This window comes from Hippocampus zosterae, chromosome 4 (genome assembly GCF_025434085.1).
Source record: "Hippocampus zosterae strain Florida chromosome 4, ASM2543408v3, whole genome shotgun sequence".
Taxonomy (NCBI): domain Eukaryota; kingdom Metazoa; phylum Chordata; class Actinopteri; order Syngnathiformes; family Syngnathidae; genus Hippocampus; species Hippocampus zosterae.
The window spans coordinates 23,516,085-23,528,756 of NC_067454.1; the positions used below are offsets into that span (position 1 = coordinate 23,516,085).

The following is a 12,672-nucleotide window of genomic DNA, read 5'->3' on the forward strand; positions in this document are numbered from 1 at the left end:
TTATAATTTTGTAAGGTAAGCCAAGGACAAGCACGCTCGTTGATGTGGAAAAATCCATATGGATTCTCACTCAACTCATCTTTATTTACACTGTCGTGCTTTCACAACAGCTGCAGTTGTCACAGGTAGTCATTCCGTGGAAGTAGAAGCTACCTATCCAAATACTAATTTTTTTCACCGCCCAACACATAAATAGCACACTGCAAAATTACAAACAACTATTGGTCAATAAAGACAAATTTAATTGAATTAAGCATATGTTTCATAACTGCGAATGTCAAATTGAAGAATTTGGTTCCATTCAGTCAATCAACTGCACCTGATGTAATATTTGCTGTAAAAGAAAGAAGCACCATCGTACTTCAAACAGGATGTCACACATCTGCAGCTTTCTGCTTGCTTGTGACTATCTTGGTAAGGAAAAAAAAACACTAGTTACATAATTCATCCTTAGAGGTTGTTGTAACCATGACAACTGAAATGTGCAGCAACTTATAGTTGTACCCACTACCATCATGCATTTTACACAAGGTTGGCGTAACCATGGTGAACAGACCCATTAAATGAAGACAGGAAGAGACAGGTATGCTCAGCAGAGAGGCACTAGTCCACAGAGGAGACACCAAAAAAACAATAAAACAAAAAACCGACCTTCAAAAGATTTGCTTGACTCTCTTCATACATACATGTGAACTTCTGCTGACCTTGGTTACATTACATTACATTAGGTAATGTTTGAACTAATTCATAAATGCATAAGATCCATGATCCAAAAATAGATATCTTGTTTACAATTGAACAATAAAGTTTTGGTACTTGTGGACGTGTCTGGATCATCATTACAAGTACTGTATGCACAATGACAAGAAAAAGTAATTCAACTACTGTAATACCACATAAACAATTCTGTTATGTACTGTTTACACTTTCATCTTTTTATAGGCTACACCAGAGGTGCTCATTACGTCGATCGCAATCGACCGGTAGATCGCGGACTGGTCCCAAGTCGATCGTGAGGAGTGTAGAGGAGAAAAACAAACAAACAACCATTTGTGTGTCTTTTTGCATGTTAGTACCGGTAATATATTTTTGTGTTAATGTACACTGCACCCTAATCATCCCATCAGTCTCATTTTCACAAAGTTAAAAAATAAAATAAAGCAGGTAAATCTTTAACCTACAGTGGCGTGTGACCTGCGTCATCGGAAGTTGTTAGCGCTGAGCAGTCTGCAATTGCAGCATGTGATCAGAGCTGTTGCGCTATATATTTTATCGTTATCATTATTCTCATTCAGAGTTTGTTGCACGGCTAAAGAATAGGAATCTAGAGGGCCGAGGGAAGCACTTTAAAATGGTACGTGTGAGCTACAATAGTTAACAGGCTGCTAAAGTGCATCACATGCCTCCGTGTCAGCCTCTTGCTCATCTTGGCGTGCACGTGCGCGGTAATGGGTCGATCGTGGGAGGTTGGCTGATCGAAAAGTCGATCCTCGGGTCAAAATGTTTCGGGACCCCTGGGCTAAACCATTCGTGGAAAAAGCATGTGAGACTCTCAGAGAATTATTTCTCCAAGGGCTAATGGGGAACCAATTCAAGTCCAATCAATATTATGAGATGGGAAGTGTTGGTAAAAGCTGTCCTGCTCTCTATTGATTTCACACTTGTTTTCACTTTTGAAGATCTGCCCCAAAAGAGCTCTCCAAATACCTGCCGATCTGAAACGGCCTCGTAAAGACGAATGGCTCTCGCCACATTTCTTTCCTTATTGTTGTGCAGCTCTGGTCTGCAACTTAAGGGTACATGTGCTTGAGAGTAGAGCTGCCAAAGAAGCTCAAACACTTACTCAACACAAAGGTTCACATTCCTTTTTACATGTATGCAGTAAAAACGTGAAAACATGTAATTGCATGTTCATTCATTCATTCATCTTCCGTACCGCTTGATCCTCACTAGGGTCGCGGGGGGTGCTGGAGCCTATCCCAGCTGTCTCCGGGCAGTAGGCGGGGGACACCCTGAATCGGTTGCCAGCCAATCGCAGGGCACACAGAGACGAACAACCATCCACGCTCATATTCACACCTAGGGACAATTCAGAGTGTTCAATCAGCCTGCCATGCATATTTTTGGAATGTGGGAGGAAACCGGAGCACCCGGAGAAAACCCACGCAGGCCTGGGGAGAACATGCAAACTCCACACAGGGAGGCCGGAGCTGGAATCGAACCCGGTACCTCTGCACTGTGAAGCCGACGTGCTAACCTAATTGCATGTATTTTAATTAATTCAGAAAACAGTTTTTGTCGATTGAGTGACTTAGATGAAGACCACATTTTAACAATAATAATTATGACGAAAAGTTTCATGTCCCCCTTTTTCAAATTTGAGCATTCTGACCCTCCCAAGCTCTCTGCATGCCGCTGCTCCATATAACCGATCAAAAACAGAATATGGAACAGCTGTGACAAGAACGAAAGGCTGCATAAGCTCTTTGTGTGGATGCAATGTAGAAAAACGCTCAAGCAATCGTTTTTGTAAACATATTCTAAATTCAAGCCTAGTAACCGTCCACGGAGGAGTATCGGTTTCTTTTTGAGAATGCAGCAATAGGGCAAATTCATCACTCTGGCAAAAGTGACAGTCATCTACGCTGACATGGGGAGTTGTGCTATGAAAGAAACCCATCAAAAGCATCAACATCCTCAGCTAAGGGGTAGAGTATGAATAAGAATATAGATAAAAAAAAGAATGAAGGACACAGGCGAGCTGGCAAAAGACTAACAAATGTAGAATAAGAGGCTGGATCCACAGAAACTCTAAATACGACAGATTTAGTCAAGCTTGTTTGTTTTCTTAATATGCAAGTACCACCTTCATTTTAAATGGCAGTAAATGACTTCTTATCATTTAGGACGAGATAATAAAATGTGCACTTTGCACTGCGATGTCAGAATTGTCTTTGTGTAGAGAAATGTTTTAAGAAAGGGTTTGGAGGAGGTCCAAGTCACTTAACTTTATGCATAATACATTTTCAAGTAAGAAAAAGGTCACTCTTTTGGAAAGCTTCATAAAATCATTTTTTCTACAAATATATCCCCAATCAGGTTCATAGAGATGTTGGAGCCCATCCCAGATAACTTTTCAACCATGGACCAATCTCCTGTCAGTCACAAGATTGGCTCACATTCACAGCTTTAGACAATTTTGAACACTTAACACTTTTTGCACTGTTTGAAAACTCACTCGTGCCACATGCATACACACTGAAAGGTCACTGCATGTTAGTGCTTTCCTGCAAAGTATTTGATGCCTGAATTTCCCAAAAGTTTGGTTGTGTTACTTCCCAAACAACCACTGAAAGAATATGATGCAATTTTCATGTAAAGGATTGTGAAACCTACCTGCAAAGTAAAAATATTGCATGCGAAGAATGAATTGAAAACATTCATTCTTGTAATAGGGCGGCCCGGTCGCCCAGTGGTTAGCACGTCGGCTTCACAGTGCAGAGGTACCGGGTTCGATTCCAGCTGCGGCCTCCCTGTGTGGAGTTTGCATGTTCTCCCCGGGGCTGCGTGGGTTTTCTCCGGGTGCTCCGGTTTCCTCCCACATTCCAAAAACATGCGCGGCAGGCTGATTGAACACTGTCCACACAAACTGTCCATAGGTGTGAGTGTGAGCGCGGATGGTTGTTCGTCTCTGTGTGCCCTGTGATTGGCTGGCAACCGATTCAGGGTGTCCCCCGCCTACTGCACGATGACTGCTGGGATAGGCTCCAGCACCCCCTGCGACCCCAGTGAGGATCAAGCGGTTCGGAAGATGGATGGAATGGATGGCATTCTTGTAATAGCTTTAAATGCCAATTAATATTTTTAATGAAATCTCATAAAGGAACAAAAATCTCAGCCACAGCCAAGAACAGAATAGGAAAGAATTGTAAAGAGGATGGACATGAGGGAGCAAGGTTCCAGGAAGTCCCTTGTTCCAAAGTGGGTCTCCATATGCATACAAAGGTCATGTTGATCATCTACACGCCCCTGGGAGAACATGAACACAATTACAACCCCATGTCTCATGATGGATGAGGCCGATGCTCCCATGTCAGCTCACGCGGTCACTGTTGCCTCAATACGCAAGCCAATACAACTAATGGGGTCTTCTATAGCAGGGGTCCCCAACCCCCGGGCCACGGACCGTTACCGGTCCGTGGGTCATTTGGTACCGGGCCGCACAGAAAGAATAAATGACTTACATTACTTCCATTTTATTCATTTCGGAATCTGCAAGTTGTTTTATTTCAAAAATTTACCGGATTCTCCGTTACATCCGTCAACAGTATGTCACTCTTGACTCAAGTCAAGGTGCGCTTCTTGGTCATGCGATAGTTTACTGCTGAAATGAAACCCGGGAGCTCGCAAAATGAGTCAAAAACAAATGTCTTTGGAAAGTTTCTTTGTCTCCCAGCCGGGAGACAGAAGAGGAGTCTATGACTTCTGAGAAAAAGAGAGCTACATTTAATTGACAATATCTGGAGTCCTACTTAAAATACCGATTTATCTCAAAGGGAGATTTCCATGCACCAAGCCCACTCTGCATAATATGCGGCGATGGTGAGTTGTATTTTTCATGCACTTTGTATCTTATTTTGAAGGCAGATTTAAACGTTACCATCGTGACCAGAAAGTGTTGCGGCCAGAGAGGACCTTCCTTTTGTCATGATTCATGTTTATTATGTTTCAAATATACCATCATTTTCCAACAGGTCATATTATATTATTTTTTTGTATTTATCTGTCACACCTTCAAGGCCGGTCCCTGAAAATATTGTCTGACATTAACCCGGTCTGTGGGGCAAAAAAGGTTGGGGACCGCTGTTCTATTGTGTCTGAAGAGCTTTGGTTGTTTATATTTGTTTGGCTATATTTTATAAGCTTTTGCATTAAGATGGAAATCAAACCTTTTAACCAATTAAAGAAGAGTGCGTCTTTCCAACACTCTCATTGTTACATTGTTGGATCCTTTGATTATTTCACACTCATAGTCACAAATGGGGTAATAATGGAGGTCATTCAAAATTAGTTGGAAGATTCTTTTTCACAAGATGCCTGTCCATATTTATTGCTGACCTACATCACTATTTTCTTTCGACAATCATCTCTCCTCTCATGCCCCTGGTGAGCCTTGAGCACCGTTACGAGGCTTGACTTACTCTGATTGCTGGCTCAAATTTGGATATGCCCGCTGATGAAGGGGAGGAAACAACCTCCTGCTTGATTGATAATACACAAAGACAACTCCGCTGGGACTGGAGAACATAATTTCCACGATGCTACCAACCAGTCACTTCTACATCAGCTCTTTTTATGGCATTGAAGACGTGGTCCTTGATCGTATCCCATCCCTCCATCCATCCATTTTCGAATCCGCTTATCCTCACAAGGACCACGGGGCATGCTGAAGCCTATCCCAGCTGTCTTCGGGCAGTAGGCTGGGGGGACACACTGAACCGGTTGCCAGCTAATCACAGGGCACACATAGACGAACGACCATTCGCCCTCAAATTCACAACGAGGGACAATTTAGAGTGTTCATTCAGCCTGCCATGCATGCTTTTGAAGGCCACAGACGGAATCAAACCTTACATCTCTGCACTATGAGGCAGTTTTGTTCTCATGACAAGAATAGTGGATAGATGTTTTTTCTCAACTGTTCGAGCATGTCCTTATTAAGTATTTCTTTCTTATTGGGGGCTATAGAACACCAAACAGAAAATCAAACATATTTTCACACTTGTGTGGAATGTTAAGAATTGAATGTATAAATATATTGTCGTAAATAAAAATCAAGAACGTGAGAATCTTGTTATTAGTTTATTATTTGACAGTGTTCCACAATATGTATTGGGATAGTATACAATACACATCAGTCCATGCAAACACGCTTGTTTGAAACGGCATCAATTTGATTGTCACGTTTGACTGCTTTTACAAATACCGAGTTGAGCTTGGACGCTGTCCAGGGCCAGTGCACTCTTTGAAACGTCCTCATATTTATTTCCCAGTTGCGCTCTCTGTGTGGTGGAGGTCTGAGCTCATTAAGATTCAGCTTTGCCGTGCAACAACAGCTTTCTGTGCTGATAATAAAATGAAAGTCAAACGGTGTCTGAGCTCCCATCATGTTGTTTCCATTGTCATTTTTTAACCATATTGACTATTTGGTACATACGATTTGGTTGCACAAAGACACTTGAAAGAGTACCTGATAGTTTCAAAAAGATTAGTTGTGAAAGAAGGGGTGAGAAAAGATCAGATTAGATCATTGAACTCAGCTGCCACAATACAGTTTATATTTTTTTCAATCATTTTCAGGTGCAGCACATGCACAGGAAAAAGAAAGTTTAAACAAAGCGTACTAGAAGAAATGAAAAGGATCATGAACAGTACTCGTTTGTCTTGAGCCTCAACCACTCCAAAGTCAAAATCTTTGGAATTCGTCACTCACAAAGGCTCGCCTCAAAGGGGCTGTGACTATACAAAGGGATGTTGCCACGGGTGCAGCCATTGTCCACACGGCTGTACTTACTTATTCTTGGATCGTTTTTTTGTGTGGAGCATTAGTGTATTAATTAATACTCCGACCATTATGGATCCCGTAGACCTAAATAAGATCCTGACCACCTTGACCAGCCAGGGGGAACTAGTGGGCCAGCAGAGGCAAGAGGTCGCGGAGCTCCGGGAGACCGTCACTGTCCTGGATCAGCGACTTGACGTCCTGAGTTCCAAGATGGAACAATCTGGCAACCGAGCAATGCCACCCTCGGGAGCAACTCAGGCTATTCCCGCACCACTACCCCCGATTATGGAATGGGAACCTAGTTTTCCTCATCCCGCACGTTATGGTGGTGAGCCAGGGCTATGTACCCAATTTCTGCACCAATGCTCGCTCATATTTGACCAGCAGCCTTTAGCCTATGAGAGTGACTCTACCAAGGTAGCGTTTGTTATGAGCCTGTTGACTGGTCAGGCGGCGTCAAGGGCAGTGGAGGTGAGCAATACTAAACCCGTGCTTCGGTCTTCCTTCCCGGATTTTGTCGCCGAGTTTTGTTGTGTGTTCCACAATCCGGTGATGGGAAGAGAGGCCGAAGGGCGGCTATTGAGTATTCGGCAAGGGAAACAATCCGTTGCAGAATACTCGATTTCTTTTCGGATCTTGGCCGCCCAGAGTGGTTACGGTGACCGCGCTCTTTGTGGCTTGTTTCGGCGCGGGCTAAACCCGTCCGTGAAGGATGAACTGGCAACCCGTGATGACTGCGCCAATGTGGAGGACCTTATTAGCCTGGCCCTCGTTGTGGACAATCGCTTGCGGGAACCTGGAGTAGCATGGGAGGACGCCCGTTCCCTGCCCCGTCGTGCTGGTGGTCGGCCATCTTTCCGCGAGTCCTGGCGTCCATCCAGACCAGAGCAGCCCTCCGGTACCCGGACCGCCAGTGCCGAGGAGGAGCCTCTGCAGCTGGGAAGTGGACGTGTGGGATTGGAGGAGAGATGGTGCCGGATTCGGGAACAATTCTGCCACTACTGCGGCCAACAAGGACATCGAGTGGCCGACTGTCCCGACTCCGACCCACCTTGCGACGTGCACCGACCAATGTAAGTTTGCATCCCGCACCGTCTCGCTGGAGCCGAGCAGGGAGGAGTCCGGTTGGGGACTTCAGAAGAGACTGGAATTGGACGGTACTATTTACGGTCCTTCATGGGCTCTTCCTATTCGGGCACTGGCGGACTCGGGGGCGGATGATTGCTTCTTTGACCCTATGTTGGCGAATGAACTGGGTTGTCAGGTGGAGTAGTTAACGGACATTAAAAGGGTTTACGATTTGGACGGACGACTTTTGGCGGTGGTGAAAAGAATCCCCTGCCCTCTTAAGTTTAGGGTGTCGGGTAACCACGTGGAATACCGGAGGTTTTACCTGATGAAATTCCGTTCCGTTAGTGCTGGGGTTGCCATGGTTAAGGACCCATAATCCCGTCATCTCCTGGGAACGTCCCGCTATTGAAAATTGGAGTCCATTTTGTTATGCCCTCTCGCTCCCCTTTGGGGGCGTTTTTTTTATTTTTATTGAAAAGAAGGACAAGTCGTTGAGCCCTTGTGTCGACTGTCGGGGTTTAAATGAGATAACCATCAAGAATAAATATCCCCTACCATTATTGGACTCGGCGTTCGCCCCTCTCCAATCCGCCGCTGTTTTCTCCAAATTAGATAGGTGCAGCGCTTACCATCTGGTCCGGGTTCGGGAGGGCGATGAATGGAAGACGGAATTCAAGACCTCTCTAGGACATTTTGAATACATGGTCATTCCATTCGGGTTAACCAACGCACCGGCCGTATTCCAGAGCCTTATCAATGATGTGTTGAGAGACTTTTTGAATGTCTTTTGTTTTGTGTATTTGGATGACATTTTGATCTTTTCATGAACCCTTCATGAGCACCGTCACCATGTCCGACTAGTGCTACAACGTCTGTTGGAGAACCGTCTATATGTCAAGGCTGAGAAATGCGAGTTTCATGTCGAGTCCATCTCATTTTGGGGTTTTGTGATTGAGAAGCTCTGCCAAGATTAAAGCGGTGGTGGAGTGGCCTACACCTACCACTAGGAAACAGTTGCAACGGTTCTTGGGTTTTGCAAATTTTTACCGCCAGTTTATCCGGAATTATAGCCAGAGAGTCCTGCCTCGGACCCGGTTGACCTCTATCAAGGTTCCATTCAGATGGGACACAGACGCCGACAACGCATTTTTGGGACTGAAGAAGGCTTTCACTAACCCCCCCGGTTTTGCAACATCCTAACCCAGCTTTCCAGCTTTTCCTTTTATTTTCAGAATCAGAATCAGAATCATCTTTATTGGCCAAGTATGTAGAACACACAAGGAATTTGTCTCCGGTATTACACGCTGCACTAGTATCATCGTAAACAACAAAATCATTGAACCTTAAATGAACCATTTTTGTAGTACCATTTTGTGGCAGAAGAGTGACTATGTCAGTGACTGTTTAAGGAGTTAATGGCTAGAGGGAAGAAGCTGTTTAAGTGTCTACTGGATTTGGTGCGCATGAGAGGTGGAGGCTTCAGATTCAGGTGTGGGGGCAGTGCTGTCGCAGAGATCCCCACCAGAGACCAGACCAGAGACTCCACCCTCACGCCGTCTCAGTCCAGCCGAAGCCAACTATGACGTGGGGAACCGGGAACTGCTAGCTGTCATTATGGCTCTGCAGGAGTGGTGACACTGGCTCGAGGGGACTAAGGAGCCGTACTGTGTACACCGACCACAAGAATCTCGCATACATTCGATCAGCAAAAAAAAGATTCAACTCACGTCAAGCCCTGTGGGCGCTTCTTCTAACACGGTTCAACTTTACTCTCACTTATCATCCTGGTTCCAAAAACATATGCCCTGATGCTCTCTCCCGGATTCATGACCCTGCGGAAAGAAGCAATGAGCCGCAGCACATTCTTCCTACCCGTCGTATTTTGGGGGCTCTACAATGGGAGATCGAACGGAGGGACCGGGAAGCCCAGAGCGGAAGCCCAGTCCCGGCTGGTTGTCCCGCCGGGCAACTTTTTGTGCCCCCACCCCTACGCTCGGACGTCTTGCAGTGGGGGCACTCGTCTAAGGTTGTGTGCCATCCTGGGGTGAACCGGACCTTCCACCTCGTCTCCCAGTGGTTTTGGTGGCTGGAGTTGCGGAAGACCTTACGGGATTTCGTCATGGCCTGCCCCGACTGCGCAGGCAGTAAATCATCCCGTCAGCCACCGGCCGGGTTGCTGCGGCCTCTGCCCGTCCCGCCTCAGCCGTGGTCCCACATCTCCATGGACTTTGTCACGGGCCTGCCTCTTTTTCGAGGCAAGTCCGCCATACTCACCGTTGTGGATAGATTCTCCAAATTGGCCCATTTTGTAGCCTTGTCCAAGCTGCCGTCTTCTCTGGAGACCGCCGACATCCTCATCAACCATGTTTTCCGTCTTCATGGGATTCCGGTGGACATTGTGTCCGACCGGGGCCCTCAGTTCGTCTCCCGAGTATGGAAGCGGTTCTGTCGGGCTTTGGGGGCCACTGCGAGCTTGTCTTCGGGTTACCACCCGCAGACCAACGGACAAACTGAACGTGCCAATCAGGACTTGGAAGCAGGGCTGCGTTGTCGCACACGGCCGCGAGGAACCGCCAAATTGCGGATCGCCGCCGTCGCTCTGCGCCGAGCTATCAGGTGCGGCAGAAGGTATGGCTGTCCGTGAAGGATCTACGACTGGCGGGGACGTCACGCAAGTTGGGGCCTCGGTTCTTCGGACCGTTCGAGGTGGAGTCCATCAACAGCCTCGTCTCCGTCAGGCTCCGGCTGCCACCCTCCATGAAGGTGCATCCTGTCTTCCACGTTTCCCTGATTAAGCCTGTGACCGCAAGCCCCCTGGCTCCTCCACCCACATCACCTCCTCCTCCACGGATTATTGATGGCGATCCGGTGTACACAGTGCGGGAAATCTTGGACTCTCGGCGCAGGGGTAAGGGGTTCCAGTACCTGGTTGACTGGGAGGGCTACGGCCCGGAGGATCAGCCGTGGGTCCGCCGCTACTGGATCTTGGACCCGTCCCTTCTCCACGCTTTCCATACTGCGCACCCGTCGAAGCTGGGTGGTCCGCCAGGAGGCGTCCGTTGAAGGGGGGGTACTGTCATGATGCTGTTTTCGGTCTGGCAGCAGGTGGCATGAGCGGACTTCGGTACGCACCCGCTGCCAATCTGTAATTTGTAAACTCTGTATTTAAGGTCTTTTCTGCCATGCACCTTTGTCGGAGTATTGTTTCTGGTATTGCTATTCTCGCTGCTCATGGACTATTTGGCTATTGACCTTGTCGTGTTTTTCACTCTCGGTACCCCTGCTTTTTGTAAGTACAATTTTGGTTTTGTGATTTGGCTTTTCGCTCGTGTGTGTTTTGATACATTGTTTTAGTTTGTATTGGCGGTCTTTAATTTTCTCCCTTGCCTTTTGTGCAAGCGCTTTTTGTTATTCGTTTATGTTCTCTCTGGTCCTTGTTTTGACCAGTGCTTTATGTTACCTCTTTGTCGTTGCGATTATTAGCATTAAATCCTATTTTTGTTACGGAGACCTTGTTTACGTCTACGTATTTGGGATCCAGACTTAACTCGGCTTGTCCAAGTCGTGACAGCTATGATACAAGTGGGTATTCAACTGTTCCTGATGTACTGCATGCTGTACATTCAATATTTTGCTCTTGCGGAGGGACCACACACACACTCACACATACATCGGATTAAAATGTGTGTGCTATGGTTACCGTTGACATAGTCATCCCCAGGTTTGAGTCACATGTCCATGACTTGCCATAGTTCTTGAAAGGAAACTTAAACAATACAAAGCACGTTTCGGTTCAGATAGAGGTAAACTCAGAAACCTTCTTTATGAAATCATATAAAAATCTGAAATGCTTTTCAACGACATGGACCATAAGTGTTTATAGTTTGCTTGCGTTCACAAGACCCAAGACAACATCTGGTCTTGGCCAAAATTACCATTCTTACTTCTTACTGATTTTCTGAAAGGCCAAAATGAATTGTTAAATTTCATTCCTATGATCCCAAACTGGCAATGAGCTCTTGTGGTGCTTTGGAAAATCTCCTGTGGGATGAATCTTAAGAAAACTCATTCATTCATTCATCTTCCGAGCCGCTTGATCCTCACTAGCTGTCTCCGGGCAGTAGGCGGGGGGACACCCTGAATTGGTTGCCAGCCAATCACAGGGCACACAGAAACGAACAACCATTCGCACTCACACTCACACCTAGGGACAATTTATAGTGTTCAATCAGCCTGCCATGCATGTTTTTGGAATGTGGGAGGAAACCGGAGCACCCGGAGAAAACCCACGCAGGCCCGGGGAGAACATGCAAACTCCACACAGGGAGGCCGGAGCTGGAATCGAACCTGGTACCTCTGCACTGTGAAGCCGACGTGCTAACCACTGGACTACCGGGCCGCCCTAAGAAAACTCAATACAAATCAATTTTCTTGTTCAAGAATATCACAATTGAGGGGACTGGTTTTCAAACCCGGGAGTTTCACGGCTCAGGCCGGCCCACTTTAGGTCAGTTATAATGAAGACACCCGGTATTACACTTACGATCGTATCATTATGAAATTGATTGCCATCCCCTCCAGCAATATTCAAATTGCATTTGATCAAAAATCCAATTCACAACAGAGTCTGCTGACAAGATCACGATCAGTGTTTGCTTGAACAAGTATGAGTACATAAATAGTTAAAATGGGCAAAGGGCAAAAAAAATGTACAAGGTACAATGAACCTGTATCTTAACCTCTTGTCAACAGAACAATAAAAGCTTTGCCGTCAACTGGTCAAGATTTAACTTTAACTAAGATTTAATTGAGTAAAGTACATTTATGTATATATACAGTATGTTATTGGGGACAGTTTTGTTTGGTGGTTTATTCACAGAATTGCTGCTCTACTCTTGCTCTTGTGCAGAGGGAAGCTCGTGGAGTCACTTCATCAAAGGGTGATTGACCTAACCTAACAGATTAAAGCAATGTCAAATAAATGCATAATGGCCTTTGTCTGATGACATGAAAGACCAATTTGTGGAAGGTACCTC

At 45.9% G+C, this 12,672-nt stretch overlaps 1 protein-coding gene across 4 annotated transcripts in view; it reads right to left on the reverse strand.

Moving 5' to 3' along the window:
• syt7b (synaptotagmin VIIb) overlaps positions 1-12,672 on the reverse strand; it is a 143,069-nt gene that overhangs the window by 22,566 nt on the left and 107,831 nt on the right. The window lies entirely within an intron of this gene.